The sequence below is a fragment of the Oncorhynchus kisutch genome, unplaced genomic scaffold (assembly GCF_002021735.2).
Source record: "Oncorhynchus kisutch isolate 150728-3 unplaced genomic scaffold, Okis_V2 Okis05a-Okis16b_hom, whole genome shotgun sequence".
Classification (NCBI taxonomy): domain Eukaryota; kingdom Metazoa; phylum Chordata; class Actinopteri; order Salmoniformes; family Salmonidae; genus Oncorhynchus; species Oncorhynchus kisutch.
This window is the reverse complement of record NW_022261982.1, coordinates 6,101,481-6,121,480: the sequence shown is the minus strand read 5'-3', so window position 1 is coordinate 6,121,480 and position 20,000 is coordinate 6,101,481. Positions and strand designations below refer to the sequence as shown.

At 48.6% G+C, this 20,000-nt stretch overlaps 1 pseudogene; it reads right to left on the bottom strand.

Annotated features, from left to right (window-relative positions):
* Nucleotides 1-20,000, bottom strand: part of LOC116359785 (dachshund homolog 1-like) — an 83,091-nt pseudogene that overhangs the window by 47,484 nt on the left and 15,607 nt on the right.

The window sequence follows — 20,000 nt, the reverse complement described above, 5'->3', positions numbered from 1 at the left end:
GTATCCACCTCACACACATGGTTATGGGTTTAACAACAGTATCCACCTCACACACATGGTTATGGGCTTAACACCAGTATCCACCTCACACACATGGTTATGGGTTTAACAACAGTATCCACCTCACACACATGGTTATGGGTTTAACAACAGTATCCACCTCACACACATGGTTATGGGTTTAACAACAGTATCCACCTCACACACATGGTTATGGGTTTAACAACAGTATCCACCTCACACACATGGTTATGGGCTTAACAACAGTATCCACCTCACACACATGGTTATGGGTTTAACACCAGTATCCACCTCACACACATGGTTATGGGTTTAACAACAGTATCCACCTCACACACATGGTTATGGGTTTAACAACAGTATCCACCTCACACACATGGTTATGGGTTTAACAACAGTATCCACCTCACACACATGGTTATGGGTTTAACAACAGTATCCACCTCACACACATGGTTATGGGCTTAACAACAGTATCCACCTCACACACATGGTTATGGGTTTAACAACAGTATCCACCTCACACACATGGTTATGGGCTTAACAACAGTATCCACCTCACACACATGGTTATGGGTTTAACAACAGTATCCACCTCACACACATGGTTATGGGCTTAACAACAGTATCCACCTCACACACATGGTTATGGGTTTAACAACAGTATCCACCTCACACACATGGTTATGGGTTTAACAACAGTATCCACCTCACACACATGGTTATGGGCTTAACAACAGTATCCACCTCACACACATGGTTATGGGTTTAACAACAGTATCCACCTCACACACATGGTTATGGGTTTAACAACAGTATCCACCTCACACACATGGTTATGGGTTTAACAACAGTATCCACATCACACACATGGTTATGGGTTTAACAACAGTATCCACCTCACACACATGGTTATGGGCTTAACAACAGTATCCACCTCACACACATGGTTATGGGCTTAACAACAGTATCCACCTCACACACATGGTTATGGGTTTAACAACAGTATCCACCTCACACACATGGTTATGGGTTTAACAACAGTATCCACCTCACACACATGGTTATGGGCTTAACAACAGTATCCACATCACACACATGGTTATGGGTTTAACAACAGTATCCACCTCACACACATGGTTATGTGTTTAACAACAGTATCCACATCACACACATGGTTATGGGTTTAACAACAGTATCCACCTCACACACATGGTTATGGGTTTAACAACAGTATCCACCTCACACACATGGTTATGGGTTTAACAACAGTATCCACCTCACACACATGGTTATGGGTTTAACAACAGTATCCACATCACACACATGGTTATGGGCTTAACAACAGTATCCACCTCACACACATGGTTATGGGTTTAACAACAGTATCCACCTCACACACATGGTTATGGGCTTAACAAAAGAAGACACCTCACACACATGGTTACGGGCTTAACAACAGTATCCACATCACACACATGGTTATGGGCTTAACAACAGTATCCACCTCACACACATGGTTATGGGCTTAACAAAAGAAGACACCTGTATCATGTCAGATATAGAGTTGAAATGTATTACATTTTGAGTTTTCATCTTACTATTACACTTCATATACCAGAAGACTGAAATATAACAAAACCATTTGACAAAGAAACACTGGATTTTCAACATTTACATGTATTTTATTAGTTATAAAATGATGAACAATATGAATGACATTCCAGCCATGAGGCCACCAGGTCATTTCCAGCCATGAGGCCACCAGGTCATTTCCAGCCATGAGGCCACCAGGTCATTCCAGCCATGAGGCCACCAGGTCATTTCTAGCCATGAGGCCACCAGGTCATTCCAGCCATGAGGCCACCAGGTCATTCCAGCCATGAGGCCACCAGGTCATTCCAGCCATGAGGCCACCAGGTCATTCCAGCCATGAGGCCACCAGGTCATTCCAGCCATGAGGCCACCAGGTCATTCCAGCCATGAGGCCACCAGGTCATTTCCAGCCATGAGGCCACCAGGTCATTCCAGCCATGAGGCCACCAGGTCATTCCAGCCATGAGGCCACCAGGTCATTTCCAGCCATGTGGCCACCAGGTCATTCCAGCCATGAGGCCACCAGGTCATTCCAGCCATGAGGCCACCAGGTCATTCCAGCCATGAGGCCACCAGGTCATTCCAGCCATGAGGCCACCAGGTCATTCCAGCCATGAGGCCACCAGGTCATTCCAGCCATGAGGCCACCAGGTCATTCCAGCCATGAGGCCACCAGGTCATTCCAGCCATGAGGCCACCAGGTCATTTCCAGCCATGAGGCCACCAGGTCATTTCCAGCCATGAGGCCACCAGGTCATTTCTAGCCATGAGGCCACCAGGTTATTTCTAGCCATGAGGCCACCAGGTCATTTCCAGCCATGAGGCCACCAGGTCATTTCCTGCCATGAGGCCACCAGGTCATTTCCAGCCATGAGGCCACCAGGTCATTTCCAGCCACCAGGTCATTTCCAGCCATGAGGCCACCAGGTCATTTCCAGCCATGAGGCCACCAGGTCATTTCCAGCCATGAGACCACCAGGTCATTTGACTACAGAGCTACAGAACAGATCGGCACCTTTCATCAGAGGTGTGGAAGGACCACCAGAGGGCAGGCTGGGCTCATGGATAGTAGCCCAACAAGGCATGGGAGACAAGGTAACCAGAGGCAATTAAGCACAGCTGACGGTACTAATGACATACTCTCCTTCCCCTATAAGAGAGAGAATGGAACCAGCAGAGAAGGGGGGGAAACTATCTCTGGAAGATGGCCACCGAGAGAGAGGAGCTATCCATGAAGAACCACTAAGACGGTGACAATCCCGTGACTTTTTGTTGTAGTTTAAAGATAATCCTATTGTGTTCCTGTTTCATCTGGAGAAGAAGATGTATGTTTTTTTCCTTAGAAGATTTTCATTGATTATGTTGGAGTGTTTGTGTTGACCAAATGCCCTCAATAGAGAACTGTGTTCAATCAAGAAAACCTACTCCTGACTCGTTTATTCCACCTTCCCGCTTTAGAGTGACACCCAATTACTTGGTCCGCTCACATTGGTGGAGGATGCGGGCATTAGGTGGACGAGTGACACAAGGATAAGTGAGTAAATCAAGATTCTTCCAGTAGACCCGGAGGAACCATTCAAGAACGATGGATAACGCCCTACTACAACAGTTGATCACGGCACAGCAGACAACCATAGAACTCCTGCAACAACAGCTGAGCCGACGAGAAGAACCTAGAGTTAAGCCAAGAGCGGCTGCTCACGCCATCTTACCTCGTCTCTCCAAGGAGGATGATATTGAGGCCTTCCTCATGACCTTCGAAAGGACGGCCACCTTGGAAGAGTGGTCGCCCACAGAATGGGCGAGTGCATTAGCCCCTCTTTTGACCGGGGTGGCTCAGGAAGCCTATTTTGACCTGGATTCCTGCGAAGCTGAGGACTATGGGCGACTAAAAACCGAGATCCTGTCCCGGTACCAGCTGACTGCCAGAGATAGGGCTGTAAAGTTCCATCAATGGACCTATACAGCTGATCAACCCGTCCGTGCCCAGATCTTCGCATTAATACGACTGACGAAACAGTGGCTAGAACCTGGAAAGGGAGTAGGACATGTGATAGAGACTCTCGTAGTGGACAAGATATTGAGAGAATTGCCCAGTGACTTAAAAAGGGTTGTGGGGCAAGCCAACCCGTTGTCAGCCGACGACATAGCCCAGGCGGTGGAAACATATCGGTCTACAGGGGAGTTGTTAAAAAGTGACAAGGAGGAACGGAAGGAGTCTTCCAATCCCGTACCACGACTCACCCCGGCGCGCCCGCCACCGAAACGTCCAAGCCCCCCCCGGAGGTGGGAGAAGTCAGCCACCACACAGCAGGGTCGGTGTTATAAATGTCAGTCTCCCAACCATTATGCCCCACAATGTCCTAGCAAGGATGAGCCCATGGTCACGGAGTCATCACTGCCTACCCCCACACATCCCGTTTTGAGGGGGCAGGATCAACACTGTTGGTTAGCAGAGATAGCCCCAGCCTCAGAGATTCCGGTGCGAGTCGAAGGACAAGATGTGGTAGCTATTCTCGACTCGGGAAGCATGGTTACGTTAGTAGAGGAGCGGATGGTGACCTCCGCAACACTGTTACCAGACAAAGTAGCCGTATCCTGTATCCATGGAGACACCCACTATTACCCCACTGTGAATCTGCCTATTCTCACTCCAAAAGGAAGGTGTACAGTCAGGGCAGGGAAGGTGCCCCAGCTGAAGGTGCCATTATTGATCGGGAGAGACTGTCCCCTATATAAGGAGCTTCGGCAGATGACGTTATGCACGGGAAGAAGGGGGACAGGAAAGAAGAGAAAATCCAAGCCCGAGGTAGTAGTCCTACAAGGAGACGTAGCCGCGTCCTCGTCCTCTGCAGCAGAGGAAGAAATAGCGACCCAACGTTTACGACAGATATTCCAGGAAACCACTGATGAAGACACATGTGAAGGGTTATACACAACGCAGGAAGGAAGGAGCAACCAGGCGCTAAGGGATATATTTGAAGCTCCATCCGAGGAGGGAACCTGGAAGGGATTCTCCTCGGTCACCCCTGATGGGGATATGGAACATCCTCCACATCCCTCTACCGAGGTCGACCTGCACCAGGAATTAAAGGGACAGTTCGGCACCTCGCAGCATAGAGACCCAGACCTAAAGGAGGCCATGAGGAAGGTGAAGGTGATCGACGGGAGGAACGTCGACGGATCAGGTGAGCCCCCTCTTCCTTACTATGCAATCAGGCGGGGTCTCTTATACTGGGTCGTACGACGAAGGGGGGAAAACCAGGAATTACTAATGGTGCCTAGGCCATACAGGGATACAGTTCTACAGTTAGCCCATTCCCACGTCCTAGGAGGACACCTGGCACGAGACAAGACTATTGACAGAATCATGCAGAGATTCTATTGGCCCCGGGTCACCCGGGATGTGGCCAGGTATTGTAGGACGTGTGATCAATGTCAACGTACAGCCCCACGGCCACACCTGCGTAACCCTTTGATTCCTCTCCCCATCATAGAGACTCCCTTTGAACGCATAGCTATGGACCTCGTAGGGCCCCTCCCAAAATCCGCCAGAGGACACGAGTACATCCTAGTGGTTATAGATTACGCTACCAAGTTCCCGGAGGCCATACCCCTGCGTAACATGTCGTCAAAGGGAATTGCCAAGGAGCTATTCCTGATGTTCTCTCGTGTGGGCCTCCCCAAGACTATCTTAACCGATCAAGGAACCCCGTTCATGTCCCGGTTGATGAAGGACTTGTGTCGGTTATATCAGGTTCAACAGATACGTACAAGCATATTCCACCCTCAAACAGATGGGTTGTGTGAACGCTTGAACAAAACGATTAAAAGCATGTTGAGAAGAGTGGTGTCCCGAGACGGGAAAAACTGGGACATGCTTCTCCCACACTTAATGTTTGCCCTGCGAGAAGTACCCCAGGCATCCACTGGATTCTCTCCGTTTGAATTGCTCTATGGCAGACCCTGTCGAGGAATCCTCGACTTAGCCAAGGAGACCTGGGAGACCCAACCATGTCCCTTTCGATCCACAATAGAACACGTTACCCTGATGAGAGACCGCCTGTCAGCAGTGTGGCCCATAGTCAAGGAGCATATGGAGAAGGCCCAAAGGACCCAAGGCCAGGCCTATGATAAGTCCGCGACCCCCCGTGAGTTCACCGTGGGAGAGAAAGTGATGGTGCTTGTGCCCACGGCCGAACATCGCTTGCTGGCGCAGTGGAGGGGGCCCTACGAGGTAATGAAAAGGGTCTCACCGGTCAATTACCTCATCAAGCAACCTGACAGGAGGAAGAAGGTCCAACTCTATCACATAAACCTGCTGAAGACGTACCATGGACGAGAGGAGGAGGTGGCTTTGATGGCCCTGGAGGGCAAAGGAAAAGAGGAGACTCTACCACAGGTGCGCCGTGGCCAAACTCTCCTACCGGAGCAGTCAAGACAGCTAGACAAGCTGATTATGAACTTCGGTCGAATATTCTCTCCATTCCCAGGACAAACAGATGTCCTGTTCCACCATATCCACACGGAACCCGGCAAGAAGGTGCATATCCGCCCTTACAGGATTCCTGAGGCTCGCCGAGTCATCGCTAAGAAAGAGGTGAGGGAGATGTTGAGGATGGGCGTGATCGAGCCCTCGACGAGTGAGTGGTCCAGTCCCATAGTCCTGGTCCCCAAGTCCGATGGTAGTATGAGACTCTGCAACGACTTTAGGGGCGTGAATGCCATCTCTACATTCGATGCGTATCCCATGCCCCGTGTGGATGAACTCTTGGAGCGCTTAGGAAAGGCCAAGTTCATCACTACCCTGGATTTGACAAAGGGATATTGGCAAGTGCCGGTGGCTCCGGAGGATCGCCCAAAGACTGCCTTCGCCACCCCAGAGGGGCTTTTCCAGTATGTGAGGATGCCCTTCGGACTGCACGGTGCCGCTGCAACTTTCCAACGCCTCATGGATGCCATTCTACGGCCCCATCAAGAGTATGCAGCGGCGTACATAGACGATGTGGTCATCCACAGCGAGGACTGGGATAGTCACCTCCTGCGATTACGGGCGGTGCTCGTGAGTTTGGAAGCCACCGGGTTGACAGCCAATCCAAATAAATGCTGCCTGGGCCTGTCCGAAGCGGAATACCTGGGGTACACCGTGGGGAATGGGAAAATACGCCCACAGGCAGAGAAGACCAGGGCAATTCGTGACTGGCCTCGACCCCGGACCAAGCGAGACGTTCGGGCCTTCTTAGGGATAACAGGATATTATCGCCGTTTTATCCCGGGATATGCAACCATTGCCAACCCCCTCACAAACCTCATCAGGAAAAACCTGCCAAACCAGGTAGAGTGGAAAGACGAGACGGAAGAGGCCTTTCAATTGCTAAAAGATGGCCTGTGTTCTGATCCCGTTCTACAGGCTCCGGACTTCTCACAAGAGTTCATTGTGCAGGTCGATGCCTCGGATACAGGGCTCGGGGCCGTACTAGCTCAGGGTAAAGGTGAAGCAGAGAAGCCGATTCTCTTCATTAGTAGGAAGCTCAGCGATCGGGAACAGAGGTATGCGACCGTAGAGAAAGAGGCCTTAGCCATCAAGTGGGCCCTCGATTATCTCCGGTACTACCTACTGGGTCGGAGGTTTGCATTAGTTACTGACCATGCGCCCCTCACGTGGATGGCTGGTAAGAGAAACAATAACAACAGAATAGCCAGATGGTTTTTGTCTTTACAACCGTTCTCTTTCCATGTCATCCACAGGGCCGGATCGAGGAACGGGAATGCAGACGCGCTGTCCCGACGCGACCAAGACGGTGCGTCTGGCGCCCGACCCTCCGGTTCGGTCCTGGGGGGGAAGGTATGTGGAAGGACCACCAGAGGGCAGGCTGGGCTCATGGATAGTAGCCCAACAAGGCATGGGAGACAAGGTAACCAGAGGCAATTAAGCACAGCTGACGGTACTAATGACATACTCTCCTTCCCCTATAAGAGAGAGAATGGAACCAGCAGAGAAGTGGGGGAAACTATCTCTGGAAGATGGCCACCGAGAGAGAGGAGCTATCCATGAAGAACCACTAAGACGGTGACAATCCCGTGACTTTTTGTTGTAGTTTAAAGATAATCCTATTGTGTTCCTGTTTCATCTGGAGAAGAAGATGTATGTTTTTTTCCTTAGAAGATTTTCATTGATTATGTTGGAGTGTTTGTGTTGACCAAATGCCCTCAATAGAGAACTGTGTTCAATCAAGAAAACCTACTCCTGACTCGTTTATTCCACCTTCCCGCTTTAGAGTGACACCCAATTACTTGGTCCGCTCACAAAGGGTATTTACATCCATATCAGGTGGACTGTTTAGAAATGACAGCACTTGTTATACATGTCCCTCCATTTAGAGGACCAAACGTACTGGACAAATTCACTTCGATGTATCTGGTCCTATATGATATAGCATGCAATGACTACATCAAGCTTGTGACTCTACACATTTGTTGGTTAAATTTGCTGTTTGTCGCTATAGTGACTCAGTACACCACTGGGCCATCAGCCTTCAACACATCTATCTATCTCCATAGTGACTCAGTACACCAGTGGGCCATCAGCCTTCAACACATCTATCTATCTCCATAGTGACTCAGTACACCAGTGGGCCATCAGCCTTCAACACATCTATCTATCTCCATAGTGAGTCAGTACACCAGTGGGCCATCAGCCTTCAACACATCTATCTATCTCCATAGTGACTCAGTACACCAGTGGGCCATCAGCCTTCAACACATCTATCTATCTCCATAGTGACTCAGTACACCACTGGGCCATCAGCCTTCAACACATCTATCTATCTCCATAGTGACTCAGTACACCAGTGGGCCATCAGCCTTCAACACATCTATCTATCTCCATAGTGACTCAGTACACCAGTGGGCCATCAGCCTTCAACACATCTATCTATCTCCATAGTGACTCAGTACACCAGTGGGCCATCAGCCTTCAACACATCTATCTATCTCCATAGTGACTCAGTACACCAGTGGGCCATCAGCCTTCAACACATCTATCTATCTCCATAGTGACTCAGTACACCAGTGGGCCATCAGCCTTCAACACATCTATCTATCTCCATAGTGACTCAGTACATCAGTGGGCCATCAGCCTTCAACACATCTATCTATCTCCATAGTGACTCAGTACACCAGTGGGCCATCAGCCTTCAACACATCTATCTATCTCCATAGTGACTCAGTACACCACTGGGCCATCAGCCTTCAACACATCTATCTATCTCCATAGTGACTCAGTACACCACTGGGCCATCAGCCTTCAACACATCTATCTATCTATCTATCTCCATAGTGACTCAGTACACCACTCGGCCATCAGCCTTCAACACATCTATCTATCTCCATAGTGACTCAGTACACCAGTGGGCCATCAGCCTTCAACACATCTATCTATCTCCATAGTGACTCAGTACACCAGTGGGCCATCAGCCTTAAACACATCTATCTATCTCCATAGTGACTCAGTACACCAGTGGGCCATCAGCCTTCAACACATCTATCTATCTCCATAGTGACTCAGTACACCAGTGGGCCATCAGCCTTCAACACATCTATCTATCTCCATAGTGACTCAGTACATCAGTGGGCCATCAGCCTTCAACACATCTATCTATCTCCATAGTGACTCAGTACACCAGTGGGCCATCAGCCTTCAACACATCTATCTATCTCCATAGTGACTCAGTACACCAGTGGGCCATCAGCCTTAAAGCACCAGTAACATCCTACTCTGTCTCTCCTCCAAGTCAAGTATTTTAAATGGACAGTAATATGCATGATAAAGTCTCTATTTGTCATTAAAATCACTGAGCTAGTTAAGGACAACTCCGCTCTGAAATGAACTGAGCTTTGCCATTAAAAACGTCTCCTTCTCTTACCACCCCCCTCTGTCCCCCCCTCTGTTCCTCCCTCTGTCCCTCCCTCTGTCCCCCCCTCTGTTCCCCCTCTGTTCCCCCCCTCTGTTCCCTGCCTCTGTTCCCCCCCTCTGTCCCTCCCTCTGTTCCCGCCTCTGTCCCCCCCTCTGTTCCTCCCTCTGTCCCACCCTCTGTTCCCCCCGCTATCCCCCCCTCTGTTCCCCCCTCTGTCCCCCCCTCTGTTCCTCCCTATGCCCCCCCCTCTGTTCCCCTCGCTGGCCCCCCCTCTGTTCCTCCCTCTGTCCCGCCTCTGTTCCCGCCTCTGTCCCCCCCTCTGTTCCCCCCCTCTGTTCCCCCCTCTGTTCCCGCCTCTGTCCCCGCCTCTGTTCCCCCCTCTGTTCCCCCCTCTGTTCCCCCTCTCTGTTCCCCCCTCTTTACCCCCCCTCTGTTCCTCCCTCTGTCCCCCCCTCTGTTCCTGCCTCTGTTCCTCAGTTCTCTTTAATGAATGTCAAGATCAGTGTGAAAGAAGCCGTCACCCCAGCGAGGCTGGAGAGGATGATATCAAAGGTTTCCTTCAGGTTTACACTTGGCTAAACAAAACGCCATTCTGTTCTGCCTCCCTCTCTCCCTCCCTCTCTCTCTGACTCTCTCTCTCTCTGTCTCCCTCCCTCTCTCTCTGACTCTCTCTCTCTCTGTCTCCCTCCCTCTCTCTGTGCCTCTCTCTCTGTCTCCCACTCCCTCCCTCTCTCCCTCCCTCCCTCCCTCTCTCCCTGTCTCCCACTCCCTCCCTCTCTCCCTCCCTCTCTCTCTCCCACTCCCTCTCTCCCTCCCACTCCCTCTCTCTCTCCCTCCCACTCCCTCTCTCCCTCTCTCCCTCCCTCTCTCTCTCTCTCTCCCTCTCTCTCTCTCCTCTGTCTCCCTCTCTCCCTCCCTCTCTCTCTTTCTCCCTCCTTCCATCCCTCTCTCTCCTCTGTCTCCCTCTCTCTCCCTCCCTCTCTCTCCTCTGTCTCCCTCTCTCCCTCCCTCCCTCTCTCTCCTCTGTCTCCCTCTCTCCCTCCCTCCCTCTCTCCCCTCCCTCTCTCTCCTCTGTCTCCCTCTCTCCCTCCCTCCCTCTCTTTCAGTCTCCTGTGGCCTTTCAATTCTAATCTCCTCCGCTGACATTGATGTTGTGACCTCTCCTCCAGTTAAAAGGGCTCAGAGACTCTCTCAGGCCCAGTGAGTATTACTTTGAGTCTGACTCTCTCCCAGAGACACCGCTCTCTGAGGCGCAGGATGCTTTTGAACACAGAGAGTAAAAATGACTTTTTTAGGACTTGTTTTGAGGTGGAGAACGAACAGATTGAGTTTTACAAAAGCACACAAAGAGAAGGGCAGCTTTGAACGCTGAACGGTGAAACACACAGAGAACAGGTAGAGAGGCCTGCAGAGGTGGGCTGTAACTCAGAACATAGTCTACAGGAACACTGGGAGAACATTGCCTACAGGAACACTGGGAGAACATTGACTACAGGAACACTGGGAGAACAGTCTACAGGAACACTGAGAGAACATAGTCTACAGGAACACTGGGAGAACATAGTCTACGGGAACACTGGGAGAACATAGACTACAGGAACACTAGGAGAACATAGTCTACAGGAACACAGAGAACATAGTCTACAGGAACACTGGGAGAACATAGTCTACAGGAACACTGGGAGAACAGTCTACAGGAACACTGGGAGAACATAGTCTACAGGAACACTGGGAGAACAGTCTACAGGAACACTGGGAGAACTTAGACTACAGGAACACTGGGAGAACATAGTCTACAGGAACACAGAGAACATAGTCTACAGGAACACTGGGAGAACATAGTCTACAGGAACACTGGGAGAACATAGTCTACAGGAACACTGGGAGAACATAGTCTACAGGAACACTGGGAGAACATAGTCTACAGGAACACTGGGAGAACATAGTCTACAGGAACACTGGGAGAACATAGTCTACAGGAACACAGAGAACATAGTCTACAGGAACACTGGGAGAACATAGTCTACAGGAACACTGGGAGAACATAGACTACAGGAACACTGGGAGAACATAGTCTACAGGAACACAGAGAACATAGTCTACAGGAACACTGGGAGAACATAGTCTACAGGAACACTGGGAGAACATAGTCTACAGGAACACTGGGAGAACAGTCTACAGAACACTGGGAGAACAGTCTACAGGAACACTGGGAGAACATAGTCTACAGGAACACTGGGAGAACAGTCTACAGGAACACTGGGAGAACTTAGACTACAGGAACACTGGGAGAACATAGTCTACAGGAACACAGAGAACATAGTCTACAGGAACACTGAGAGAACATAGACTACAGGAACACTGGGAGAACATAGTCTACAGGAACACTGGGAGAACATAGTCTACAGGAACACTGGGAGAACATAGTCTACAGGAACACTGGGAGAACATAGACTACAGGAACACTGGGAGAACATAGTCTACAGGAACACTGAGAGAACAGTCTACAGGAACACTGAGAGAACAGTCTACAGGAACACAGAGAACATAATCTACAGGAACACAGAGAGAACAGTCTACAGGAACACTGAGAGAACATAGACTACAGGAACACAGAGAACATAGTCTACAGGAACACTGGGAGAACATCGTCTACAGGAACACTGGGAGAACATAGACTACAGGAACACTGAGAGAACATAGTCTACAGGAACACTGAGAGAACATTGTCTACAGGAACACTGGGAGAACATAGTCTACAGGAACACTGGGAGAACATAGTCTACAGGAACACTGGGAGAACATAGACTACAGGAACACTGGGAGAACATAGACTACAGGAACACAGAGAGAACAGTCTACAGGAACACTGTGGTTCAAAATAGAAGACTGTAAAATAGAGGTGATGACAGAAGAACAAACACATCACACTTCAACTGATACTTCTGTGTATGTGTGTGTGTGACTGTGTGTGTGACTGTGTGTGTGTGTGTGTGTGACTGTGCGTGTGTGACTGTGTGTGACTGTGTGTGACTGTGTGTGTGACTGTGTGTGTGTGCTATGCAGGTCCCTCACCAGTAGGGGGCATGATTCCAGCTGACATCAGCCCGCTGACAGAATGAGACAGAAGGTGTTGGTTCTCTGATGATGTCATACTCTGAGCCCTCTTTGGGGGGCGTCCAGGGCGCGAGCTGGAAACACAATCAAACGAATCAGTTACACAGAGGCTTTTATCCAGACACACTCACAGTACACATACATTAGTTGTATGAGTATGTGATCGCTGCGGGAATTGAACTAACAAACCTTGGCTTTGCATCATAAAGGATGACTTTTTTGGGATGATCTCAGCCTGTAATGAGATCTCAATTACATACTCCTCAGGTCCTCTCTCCTCGGGTCCTCTCTCCTCTCTTGCTCTCTCCTCAGAGGACAGAGGAGAGAGGACAGAGGAGGTGCTTTCCTCTCTTGAGAGACAGGAAGTGTTTCAGCGCTACCTCTGACCTCACCCCTTAGCCAATCATCCTTCCAGAAATATGAACCCAGCGTTGCCTCCCTCTTCTCTCCTCCTGCCCCAGTAGTTCTGTTGCTTTATCTCACCCTGCCAGAGAGGAAATAAATGAACTAAACACCTTTTTATCAAGCTGAGTGACCTTTAGAAAAAGAAGGGATTAGGAGTGGTTTGGATTTATGCTCTCTCTCTCTCTCTCTGTCTCTCTCGCTCTGTCTCTCTCGCTCTCTCTGTCTCTCTCGCTCTCTCTCTCTCTCTCTCTCCCTGTCTCTCTCTCTCCCTGTCTCTCTCTCTCTCTCTCTCTCTCTCTCTCCCCTTGTCTCTCTCTCTCTCCCTGTCTTGGACCCTGGTCAAAAGTAGTGCACTATATAGGGAATAGGGTGGCATGGGTTCTGGTCAAAAGTAGTGCACTATATAGGGAATAGGGTGCCATGGGTTCTGGTCAAAAGTAGTGCACTATATAGAGAATAGGGTGCCATTTGGGATGCATTCACAGTTATCTCCAGGAGGAAAATCACAAGTTCTAGGAAGGACCTAAATGAGATGAGCAGATGAGATTCTCTGCCTCCTTTTTCACTATTTATTAATTGCTGCTCCTTTGGTTGGTTGACAAGACGGAGCTCTGAGCTTATCAATAAATTGTTCCCAGAAACTTAATCTGACAGTAGACTTGGAGAGAGAGAGAGACAGAGACAGAGAGAGAGAGAGAGAGGGAGAGAGAGAAAGACAGAGAGAATGAGAGAGAGAGACAGAGAGAGGGAGAGAGAGAGAGAGAGACAGAGAGAGAGAGAGGGAGAGAGAGGGAGAGAGAGAAAGACAGAGAGAACGAGAGAGAGAGATAGAAAGAACGAGAGAGAGAACGAGAGAGAGAGAGAACGAGAGAGAGAGAGAGAACGAGAGAGAGAGAACGAGAGAGAGAGAGAGAGAGAGAGAGAACGAGAGAGAGAGAGAACGAGAGAGAGAGAGAGAGAGAGAGAGAGAGAGAGAGAGAGAGAGAGAGAGAGAATGAGAGAACGAGAGAGAGAGAGAGAGAGCGAGATTGCAACTACCCAGTCAGGGTGCCTTTGAGGACATTTAATTAAAATCTAATCCCGCAATCATTAAGGCTCACATAAATTAAGCTGTCATTCATAAGATTTATGGATTCTCATTTGCATATCGCATACAATTCATCAATTACTGGAGTATGAAAGGGCCCCAAACCCCTGTGGACCAACCCACTGGGCTGGGAGAGAGAGGAGGAGGAGAGAGAGACAGGGAGAGACTGATGAAGAGGTGAAATGTGAAAGAGACAAAGAGAGTGAGACATAAAGACCTGCCAGAACAAAAGAGATCTGATACAAAATCCTTGTTGGGAAAAAAGGAGTCCCACATTATTTCCTGAATATGTGAAAGCAGCAGAAGGAATTTGTTGTCTTCAGTTAATCATCATCGTGTGTTTTCTATGTGGGACAAGACTGGAGGAGGGAAACTACAAACAGGGACAGAGTTCAACTTGGTTTGACGTTCCAAAAACCAGGAAACACCAGGACACATCTAGACGCTCCATTACCCTCACAGACAGACGGATAGAACTGCTTTAAAGACACGGATAGAACTGCTTTAAAGACACGGATAGAACTGCTTTAAAGACACAGATAGAGCTGCTTTAAAGACACGGATAGAACTGCTTTAAAGACACGGATAGAACTGCTTTAAAGACACGGATAGAACTACTTTTTAAGACACGGATAGAACTGCTTTAAAGACACGGATAGAACTGTTTTAAAGACACGGATAGAACTGATTTAAAGACACGGATAGAACTGCTTTAAAGACACGGATAGAACTGCTTTAAAGACACGGATAGAACTGCTGTAAAGACACGGATAGAACTGCTTTAAAGACACGGATAGAACTGCTGTAAAGACACGGATAGAACTGCTTTAAAGACACGGATAGAACTGCTTTAAAGACACGGATAGAACTGCTGTAAAGACACGGATAGAACTGCTTTAAAGACACGGATAGAACTGCTTTAAAGACACGGATAGAACTGCTGTAAAGACACGGATAGAACTGCTTTAAAGACACGGATAGAACTGCTTTAAAGATACGGATAGAACTGCTTTAAAGACACGGATAGAACTGCTGTAAAGACACGGATAGAACTGCTGTAAAGACACGGATAGAACTGCTTTAAAGACACGGATAGAACTGCTGTAAAGACACGGATAGAACTGCTTTAAAGACACGGATAGAACTGCTTTAAAGACACGGATAGAACTGCTGTAAAGGCACGGATATAACTGCTTTAAAGACACGGATATAACTGCTTTAAAGACACGGATAGAACTGCTTTAAAGACACGGATAGAACTGCTTTAAAGACACGGATAGAACTGTTTTAAAGAACTGTAAAGAATCTGGTAACAATCTGTTAATGACAGTATTACACCACAGGTAGTCTACAGACAGAGTTTAGACAGAGTGTACTGTAGTCTACAGACAGAGTTTAGACAGAGTGTACTGTAGTCTACAGACAGAGTTTAGACAGAGTGTACTGTAGTCTACAGACAGAGTTTAGACAGAGTGTACTGTAGTCTACAGACAGAGTTTAGACAGAGTGTACTGTAGTCTACAGACAGAGTTTAGACAGAGTGTACTGTAGTCTACAGACAGAGTTTAGACAGAGTGTACTGTAGCCTACAGACAGAGTGTACTGTAACCTACAGAGAGAGTGTACTGTAGCCTACAGACAGAGTGTACTGTAACCTACAGACAGAGTGTACTGTAACCTACAGACAGAGTGTACTGTAGCCTACAGACAGAGTGTACTGTAGCCTACAGACAGAGTGTACTGTAGCCTACAGACAGACTGTACTGTAGCCTACAGACAGAGTGTACTGTAACCTACAGACAGAGTGTACTGTAGCCTACAGACAGACTGTACTGTAGCCTACAGACAGAGTGTACTGTAGCCTACAGACAGAGTGTACTGTAGCCTACAGACAGAGTGTACTGTAGCCTACAGACAGAGTGTACTGTAACCTACAGACAGACTGTACTGTAGCCTACAGACAGAGTGTACTGTAGCCTACAGACAGAGTGTACTGTAACCTACAGACAGAGTGTACTGTAGCCTACAGACAGAGTGTACTGTAGCCTACAGACAGAGTGTACTGTAGCCTACAGACAGAGTGTACTGTAGCCTACAGACAGAGTGTACTGTAACCTACAGACAGAGTGTACTGTAGCCTACAGACAGAGTGTACTGTAGCCTACAGACAGAGTGTACTGTAACCTACAGACAGAGTGTACTGTAACCTACAGACAGAGTGTACTGTAACCTACAGACAGAGTGTACTGTAGCCTACAGACAGAGTGTACTGTAGCCTAGCTATAAATACACAGAGCTCTCTCCTCTCTGTAGTCTGGGGTTGTGGTGAAAGGTTTGGCAGGTTAATTTGATGAACTGATATGTAGCTCCAGAGTTCCCTGCCCTCCTATAATGAGTTGTTATTATTGTCACTCATTATTATTTGAACCAATAGGGACGTGACTAGTTATTATTTCAGCCAATAGGGATGTGACAGGTGACATTCTTCAGTCTGCAGGGAGGGGCACCGACATGTGATACTCGCCTTTAAATGTGTCAGTCAGACGCCAGCGCAACAAATGACCCTATTGTCATATTAGACAATACAGTGTCTTCTACACAAAGACCTGGAAACACCAGGAGGGTGGTAGTCTCCTCTCCCCTCTCTTCCCTCCTTTTCTCTTTCCTCCTCTCCTCCCCCCCTCCTCTCTTCCCTCCCATCCCTCCCCTCCCTGTTCTCCTCTCCTCCTCCCTCTTCCTCTCTTCCCTCCTCTCCTCTCTCCCCTCCTTTCCCCTCCCCTCCCTGTTCTCCTCTCCTCCTCTCCTCCCCCCTCCTCTCTTCTCTTCCCTCCCCCTCCTTCCCCTCCACCCCCTGTTCTTCTCTCCTCCTCCCTCTTCCTCTCTCCCCTCCTTTCCCCTCCCCTCACTGTTCTCCTCTCCTCTCCTCTCTCCCCTCTCTTCCCTCCCCTACCCTCCTCTCTTCCCTCCTCTGTTCTCCTCTCTTTCCTCCTTTCCCCTCCCCTCCCTTTCCCTCCTCTCTCCCCTCTCTGTTCTCCTCTCCTCTCTCCCCTCTCTTCCCTCCCCTCCCCTCCTCTGTTCTCCTCTCTTTCCTCCTTTCCCCTTCCCTCCTCTCTCCCCTCTGTTCTCCTCTCCTCTCTCCCCTCCCCTCCTCTCTCCCCTCTCTGTTCTCCTCTCCTCTCTCCCCTCCCCTCCCCTCCTCTGTTCTCCTATCTTTCCTCCTTTCCCCTCCCCTCCCCTCCTTTCCCCTCCCTTCCTCTCTTCCCTCCTCTGTTCTCCTCTCTTTCCTCCTTTCCCCTCCCCTCCCCTCCTTTCCCCTCCCTTCCTCTCTTCCCTCCTTTCCCCTCTCCTCCCCTCCCCACCCCTCCTCACTCCCCTCCCCTCCTCTCTCCCCTCCCCTCCTCTCTCCCCTCTCTGTTCTCCTCTCCTCTCTCCCCTCCCCTCCCCTCCCCTCCTCTCTTCCCTCCTCTGTTCTCCTATCTTTCCTCCTTTCCCCTCTCCTCCCCTCCTCACTCCTCCTCCCTCCCCTCCTCACTCCTCCTCCCTCCCCTCCTCCCCTCTCTTTCCTCTCCCTTTGGTAAGAAAGAGCTGAGAGGACATGATGTGGTTTAATCATCATCACCCACAGGACTTCTCTTTCTCTCTCTGTCTTTTTCTTATTCTCACATGTTGTATCTTCCTGCATACGTCGGCTGTTTCCAATCACGTCCTAATGAACCATAAAACTCAACCACACACTCTTATTTTAACTTGCTACGTAAAAGGTGAAAAAAAGGTTACATTTCCCAGATATTCTCTTTCAGCTCCAAATGAAATAAATATAAGTTTCTCTGTTCTCTCTCTGCTGTGAACTTGTAATGCCTCTCTGTCACATTGTCCTTCACAAGCTTTGTCTCCTTCAGCCAGAATGGAAGAGCACAATGACCAGCGAACTACAGGACAATGGCTGTGGAACTCAACTAGCGTTGGTGTGACAGAACTCTCCAATGTCAGTGTCTTGAACTTAATGCATGTGACCCTTATTGGCCAATCAGCTACCTTGTCTGAAAGAGACAGTTGATCGTTGCTATGCTTTGGAAATGTGTCAACTGCAGGATTAACATGAGAACTAAATGCCCTGTATCTGTTTTTTAAGGGTCATACATTATCCTGTACTGAAACCTATTTATTACATACAGATGGGAGTCTATACATTATCCTGTACCTATTTATTACATACAGATGGGGGTCATCTATACATTATCCTGTACTGAAACCTATTTATTACATACAGATGGGGGTCATCTATACATTATCCTGTACTGAAACCTATTTATTACATACAGATGGGAGTCTATACATTATCCTGTACCTATTTATTACATACAGATGGGGGTCATCTATACATTATCCTGTACTGAAACCTATTTATTACATACAGATGGGGGTCATCTATACATTATCCTGTCCTGAAACCTATTTATTACATACAGATGGGGCTCATCATCTATACATTATCCTGTACCGAAACCTATTTATTACATACAGATGGGAGTCTATACATTATCCTGTACTGAAACCTATTTATTACATACAGATGGGAGTCTATACATTATCCTGTACTGAAACCTATTTATTACATACAGATGGGGGTCATCTATACATTATCCTGTACTGAAACCTATTTATTACATACAGATGGGAGTCTATACATTATCCTGTACCGAAACCTATTTATTACATACAGATGGGAGTCTATACATTATCCTGTACTGAAACCTATTTATTACATACAGATGGGGGGTCATCTATACATTATCCTGTACTGAAACCTATTTATTACATACAGATGGGGGTCATCTATACATTATCCTGTACTGAAACCTATTTATTACATACAGATGGGAGTCTATACATTATCCTGTACTGAAACCTATTTATTACATACAGATGGGAGTCTATACATTATCCTGTACTGAAACCTATTTATTACATACAGATGGGGGGTCATCTATACATTATCCTGCTGCATGTACATCTACAGAGTGGCACCAGCCAACCAACCAACCAACCAGCCAACCAGCCAACCAGCCAAACAGGACCATAGATGTACAATCCATCTCATGTATTCAGCCCTATCTATCCTATGTGTGTCGGACCAGAGTGGCATAGCCAACCAGCCAACCAACCAGCCAACCAGCCAACCAACCAACCAACCAGCCAACCAACCAGCCAACCAGACAACCAGCCAAACAGGACCATAGATCTAGAATCCATCTCATGTATTCAGCCCTATCTATCCTATGTGGGTCGGACCAGCCCTCTCCCTCTCTATCCTATGTGGGTCGGACCAGCCCTCTCCCTCTCTATCCTATGTGGGTCTAACCAGCCCTCTCCCTCTCTATCCTATGTGGGTCTAACCAGACCTCCCCCTCTCTATCCTATGTGGGTCTAACCAGCCCTCTCCCTCTCTATCCTATGTGGGTCTAACCAGCTCTCTCCCTCTCTATCCTATGTGGGTCTAACCAGCCCTCTCCCTCTCTATCCTATGTGGGTCTAACCAGCCCTCCCCCTCTCTATCCTATGTGGGTCTAACCAGCCCTCCCCCTCTCTATCCTATGTGGGTCTAACCAGCCCTCCCCCTCTCTATCCTATGTGGGTCGGACCAGCCCTCTCCCTCCTATGTGGGTCTAACCAGCCCTCTCCCTCTCTATCCTATGTGGGTCGGACCAGCCCTCTCTCTCTCTATCCTATGTGGGTCTAACCAGCCCTCTCCCTCTCTATCCTATGTGGGTCTAACCAGCCCTCTCCCTCTCTATCCTATGTGGGTCTAACCAGCCCTCTCCCTCTCTATCCTATGTGGGTCTAACCAGCCCTCTCCC